Genomic DNA, 7,476 nt, shown 5'->3' on the forward strand with positions numbered 1-7,476 from the left:
ATGTCTTTTGGCTGGCTGAGTGGATACAAAAACAAGACCCATATATGCTGTCTACGAGAGATCCCCTTCAGACCTAGGGACACATACAGACTGAAAGTGAGGGGATGGAAAAAGATATTCCATGCAAATGGAAATCAAAAGAAAGCTGGAGCAGCAATTCTCATATCAGACAAAATAGACTTTAAAACAAAGACTATTACAAGTGACAAAGAAGGACACTACATAATGATCAAGGGATCAAACCAAGAAGAAGATATAACAATTGTAAATATTTATGCACCCAACATAGGAGCACCTCAATACATAAGACAAATATTAACAGTCAGAAAAGGGGAAATTGACAGTAACACCATGATAGTAGGGGACTTTAACACCCTACTTTCACCAATGGACAGATCATCCAAAATGAAAATAAACAAGGAAACACAAGTTTTAAATGATACATTAAACAAGATGGACTTAATTGATATTTATATAACATTCCATCCAAAAACAACAGAATACACATTCTTCTCAAGTGCTCATGGAATGTTCTCCAGGATAAATCATATCTTGGGTCACAAAATCAGGCATGGTAAATTTAAGAAAATTAAAATCATATCAAGTATCTTTTCTGACCACAATGCTATGAGACTAGATATCAATTACAGGGAAAAAAAACTGTGAAAAATACAGACACATGGAGGCTAAACAATACACTACTTAATAACCAAGAGATCACTGAAGAAATCAAAGAGGAAATCAAAAAATGCCTAGAAACAGGGCTTTCCTGGTGATGAAGTGGTTGGGAGTCTGCCTGCTGATGCAGGGGACATGGGTTCGTGCCCGGGTCCGGGAGGATCCCACGTACCGTGGAGCGGCTGGGTCTGTGAGCCATGGCCACTGGGCCCGCACATCTGGAGACTGTGCTCCACGGCGGGGGAGGCCACATCAGTGAGAGACCCACATACCAAAAATAAACAAACAAACAAAAAATCTAGAAACAAATGACAATAAAACACGATGACCCAAAACCTATAGGATGCAGCAAAAGCAGTTCAAAGTGGGAAGTTTATAGCAATACAATCCTACCTTAAGAAACAAGAAACATCTCAGATAAACAACCTAACCTTACATCTAAGCAATTAAAGAAAGAAGAATACAGAAACCCCAAAGTTAGCAGAAGAAAAGAAATGATAAAGATCAGATTAGAAATAAAGGAAAAAGAAATGAAGGAAATGAGAGCAAAGATCAAAGCTAGTTCTTTGAGAAGATAAACAAAACTGATAAACCATTAGCCAGACTCATCAAGAAAAAAAAGAAGACTCAAATCAACAGAATTAGAAATGAAAAAGGAGAAGTAACAACTGAAACCACAGAAATACAAAGGATCATGAGAGATTACTGCAAGCAACTATTTGCCAATAAAATGGACAACCTGGAAGGTATGGACAAATTATTAGAAAAGCGCAATCTTCCGACACTGAACCAGGAAGAAATAGAAAATATAAACAGACCAGTCACAAGCACTGAAATTGAGATTGTGATTAAATATCTTCCAACAAACAAAAGCCCAGGACCAGGTGGCTTCACAGGTGAATTCTACCAAATATTTAAAGAAGAGCTAACACCTATCCTTCTCAAACTCTTCCAAAAGATAGCAGACGGAGGAACACTACCAAACTCATTCTGAGACCACCATCACCCTGATACCAAAACCAGACAAAGATGGCACAAAGAAAGAAAACTACAGGCCAATATCACTGATGAACATAGATGCAAAAATCCTCAACAAAATACTAGCAAACAGAATCCAACAGCACATTAAAAGGATCATACACCATGATCAAGTGGGGTTTATCCCAGGAATGCAAATATTCTTCAATATACACAAATCAATCAATGTGATACATCATATTAACAAATTAAAGGATAAAAACCATATGATCATTTCAGTAGATGCAGGGAAAGCTTTCAACAAAATTCAACACCCATTTATGATAAAAACCCTCCAGAAAGTAGGCATAGAGGGAACTTACCTCAACATAATAAAGGCCATATATGACAAACCCACAGCCAACATCGTTCTCAATGGTGAAAAACTGAAGCCATTTCCACTAAGGTCAGGAACAAGACAAGGGTGCACACTCCCACCACTATTATTCAACATAGTTTTGGGAGTTTTAGCCACAGCAATCAGAGAGGAAAAAGAAATAAAAGGAACCCAAATCGGAAAAGAAGAAATAAAGCTGTCACTCTTTGCAGATGACATGACACTATACATAGAGAATCCTAAATACACTAGCAGAAAACTACTAGAACTAATCAATGAATTTAGTAAAGTTACAGGATACAAAATAAATGCACAGAAATCTCTTGCATTCCTATACACTAATGATGAAAAATCTGAAAGAGAAATTAAGGAAACACTCCCATTTACCACTGCAACAAAAAGAATAAAAAACCTAGGAATAAATCAACTTAAGGAGACAAAAGACCTGTATGCAGAAAACTACAAGATATTGATGAAAGAAGTTAAAGATCATGCAAACAGATGGAGGGATATACCATGTCCTTGGATTGGAAGAATCAACATTGTGAAAATGACTATACTACTCAAAGCAATCTACAGATTCAATGCAATCCCTATCAAACTACCAATGGCATTTTTCACAGAACTAGAAAAAAAAATTTCACAATTTGTATGGAAACACAAAAGACCCTGAATAGCCAAAGCAATCTTAAGAAAGAATAACAGAGCTGGAGGAATCAGGCTCCCTGACTTCAAACTATACTACAAAGCTACAGTAATCAAGACAGTGTGGTACTGGCACAAAAACTGAAATATAGATCAATGGAAAAGGATAGAGAGCCCAGAGATAAACCCATGCACATATGGTCACCTTATTTTTAATAAAGGAGGCAAGAATATACAGTGGAGGAAAGATAGCCTCTTCAATAAGAAGTGCTGGGAAAATTGGACAGCTACATATAAAAGAATGAAATTAGAACACTCCCTAACACCATACATGAAAATAAATTCAAAATGGATTAAAGACCTAAAAGTAAGGCCAGACACTATGAAACTCTTAGAGGAAAACATAGGCAGCACACTCTATGACATAAATCACACAAGATCCTTTTTGACCCACCTCCTATAGAAATTGAAATAAAAACAATCAAACAAAAAACAAATGGGACCTAATGATACTTAAAAGCTTTTGGACACCAAAGGAAAACATAAACAAGATGAAAAGGTAACCCTCAGAATGGGAGAAAATATTTGCAAATGAAGCAACTGACAAAGGATTAATCTCCAGAATTTACAAGCAGCTCATGCAGCTCAATATCAAAAAAACAAACAACCCAATCCAAAAATGGGCAGAATACCTACATATACATTTCTCCAAAGAAGATATACAGATGGCCCAGAAACACATGAAAGAATGCTCAACATCACTAATCATTAGAGAAATGCAAATCAAAACTACAATGAGGTATCACCTCACACTGGTGAAAATGGCCATCATCAAAAAATCCACAAACAATAAACACTGGAGAGGGTGTGGAGAAAAGGGAACCCTCTTGCACTGTTGGTGGGAATGTAAATTGATACAGCCACTATAGAGAACAGTATGGAGGTTCCTTAGGAAACTAAAAATAGAACTACCATATGACACAGCAACCCCCCTACTGGGCATATATCCTGAGAAAAACATAATTCAAAAATACCACAATGTTCATTGCAGCTCTACAGTAGCCAGGACATGGAAGCAACCTACGTGCCTATCAACAGATGAATGGATAAAGAAGGTGTGGCATATATACAATGGAATATTACTCAGCCATAAAAAGAAATGAAATTGAGTTATTTGTAGTGAGGTGGGTGGACCTAGAGTCTGTCATACAGAGTGAAGTAAGTCAGAAAGAGAAAAACAAAGAGCGTATGCTAACACATACATATGGAATCTAAAAAAAAAAAACCAAAAAATGGTCATGAAGAACCTAGGGGTAAGACAGGAATAATGACACAGACCTACTAGAGAATGGACTTGAGGACACAGGAGGGAGAAGGGTAAGCTGGGATGAAGTGAGAGAGTGGCATGGACATATATACCCTACCAAATGTAAAATAGATAGCTAGTGGGAAGCAGCTGCAATGCACAGGGATATCAGCTCGGCGCTTTGTGACCACCTAGATGGGTGATATAGGGAGGGTGGGAGGGAGACGCAAGAGGGAGGAGATTTGGGGATATATGTATACGTAAAGCTGATTCACTTTGTTATACAGCAGAAACTAACACACCATTGTAAAGCAATTATACTCCAATAAAGCTGTTTTTAAAAAAGACTGTTACAAGAGACAAAGAATGACAGTACATAATGATCAAGGCATCAGTCCAAGAAGAAGTTATAACAATTGTAAATATATAGGAACCCAACATAGGAGCAAGTCAATATATAAGGCAAATGCCACAGCAATCAGAGAAGAAAAAGAAATAAAAGGAATCCACATTGGAAAGAAAGAATTAAAATTGTCAGTGTTTGCAGATGACATGAAACTATACATAGAACATCCTAAAGATGCTACCAAAAAACTACTAGAGGTCATCAATGAATTCAGTAAATTTGCAGGATACAAAATTAATACAGAGAAATCTCTTGCATTCATATACACTAACAATGAAAGATCAGAAAGAGAAATGAAGGAAACAATCCCATTTACCATTGCATCAAAAAGAATAAAATACTTAGAAATAAACCTAGTTAAGGAGGCCAAATACATGTACTCTGAAAACTGTAAGACACCGATGAAAGAAATTGAAGATGACATAAACAGATGGAAAGATATATGAATGTTCTTGCATTGGAAGAATCAATATTGTCAAAATGACTATATTACCCAAGTCAATCTACAGACTCAATGCAATCCCTGTCAAATTACCAATAGTATTTCAGACTACACTACAAATGTACAATAATCAAAACAGTATGGTATTGGCACAAAAACCAAAATAAAGATTAAGGGAACAGGATAGAAAGACCAGAAGTAAACCTACACACCTATAGTCAATTAATCTATGACAAAGGAAGCAAGAATATACAATGAAGAAAAGATAGTCTCTTCAATAAGTGGTGCTTGGAAAACTGGACAGCTCCATGTAAAAAAATGAAATTAGAACGTTCTCTAACACCTTACACAAAAATAAACTCAAAATGGATTAAAGACCTAAATGTAAGATCAGATACAATAAAACTTCTAGAAGAAAACATAGAACACTCTTTGACATAAATCACAGCAATATTTTTTGGATCCACCTCCTAGAGTAATGAAAATAAAAACAAAAATAAACAAAAGGGATCTAATTAAACTGAAAAGCTTTTGCACAGCAAAGGAAACCATAAAAAACCCGAAAAGACACCTCACAGAATGGAGAAAATATTTGCATATGAAGCGACCAACTAGAGATTAATCTCCAAAATATACAAACAGCTCATGTGGCTCAATATCAAAAAAGCAAACAACCCAATCAAAAAATGGGCAAAAGATCTAAATAGACATTTCTCCAAAGAAGACATACAGATGGCCAAAAACACATGAAAAGACGTACAACATCACTAATTATTAGAGAAATGCAAACTACAATGAGATTTACAATAGCCAGGACATGGAAGCAACCTAAATGTCCATCAACCGAGGAATGGATAAAGAAGTTGTAGTACATATATACAGTGGAATATCACTCAGTTGTAAGAAAGAATGAAATAATGCCATTTGCAGCAACATGGATGTACCTGGAGATTATCATACTAAGTAAGTCAGAAAGAGAAAGACAAATATAATATGATATCTCTTATATGCAGAATCTTTAAAAAAATGATACAAAAGAGTTTGAGGATATGGGGAGGGGGAAGGGTAAGCAATGACGATGTGAGAGAGTGGCAGGGACATATACACACTACCAATTGTATATTAGATAGCTAGTGGGAAGCTGCCACATAGCACAGTGAGTTCACCTCTGTGCTTTGTGACCACCTAGAGGGGTGGGATAGGGAGGGTGGGAGGGAGGGTGATGCAGGGAAGAGATAGGGGAACATATGTATATGTATAACTGATTCACTTTGTTGTAAAGCAGAAACTAACACACTATTGTAAAACAGTTATACTCAAATAAAGATGTTTTAAAAAAAAGAGTTTATTTACAAAACAGAAACAGTTTCACAGACTTAGAAAACAAACTTATGGTTACCAAAGGGGAAAGGTGGGGGAAGGGATAAATTGGGAATTTGAGATTGACATTTACGCACTGCTATATTTAAAATAGATAACCAACAAGGACCTACTGTATAGTACAGGGAACTTTGCCCAGTATTCTGTAATAACCTAAATGGGAAAAGAATTTGAAAAAGGATGGATTTCTTTTGTTTCTTTTGTGGTGACAAAAATGTTCTGTAACGAGAGCGTAGTCACAGATGCACAACTGTGAACAAATAAAAACCATGTAAGTGTATATTTTAAAGAGAATTATGTGTTATGTGAATTATATCACAATAAGGCTTCAAAAGAATTTTTAATGGAAGATTTAGTGCTAACAAAGGTGACATTTTTCCTATATTGCTTTTCAGTTCTTCGATAGCACATTGTGCATTTGCCATATATATGTTTTATAATATCAGATTGTAGTTATTTACATACCTCTCCCTTACTCACCATAGTCTTACACTTAAAGACCTTGTCTAACACAACGCTGTATTCCTAGAACAGAACATGTCCTCACAAATGTTATCCAAATGACTCTATAAGCCTGTAAAAAATAAACTTCTCTATGCACTTACCACTGACTTAGCCCTCTGCCCTCTATCACTACCCACCCTGCCCCCACTATGAGTAATTTATTTTCAATGTGAAATCATGGTTTGATTTGACTTTAAGCAGAATAATGTCATTTACCAAAAGAAAAATATTGTATCATATTTCACTTGCTTTAAATTAACTCAGGACTATTTTCATTAACTCTTTTAATCAAAAGTCAGTATTAAAAAGCAAAGCACTTACTTTCAGTACTTTTCGCAGAAAAACAAAAAACGTTTCACTTTCGAGTCTGACAAATGACATGTTCTGAAAGGGACTGCAAACCATGTAGCAGGTTTATTTTATTTTATTTACAGATGTGTAGCTCAAAGTCCAATGTCACTTTGGGACACTGCTGACAAAAAGAATTTTCACAAAGTAGACCTTTAAACAGTTTTGTCAATTGCTGGAAGCATCTCAGCAAAGTATTTCTCTGTGACTTTAAAGAAGACAGTTACCGACCTGATCCCCAAACAAGTTGGAGAAATAGCTTCCATGGCCTTGCTGTGAAGGTGAGACAGGGCCCATTGAGCTAACACTGAGATCAGAATCGGTACACACTTAGTGTGTGACACAGTGAAAGGAAACTTTTTCTCCCTTTGAACTTCTCTAAATAGTCCTTTTGTCTCCCCTTGGGGATCACT

Source organism: Kogia breviceps, chromosome 7 (assembly GCF_026419965.1).
Source record: "Kogia breviceps isolate mKogBre1 chromosome 7, mKogBre1 haplotype 1, whole genome shotgun sequence".
NCBI classification, from domain to species: domain Eukaryota; kingdom Metazoa; phylum Chordata; class Mammalia; order Artiodactyla; family Physeteridae; genus Kogia; species Kogia breviceps.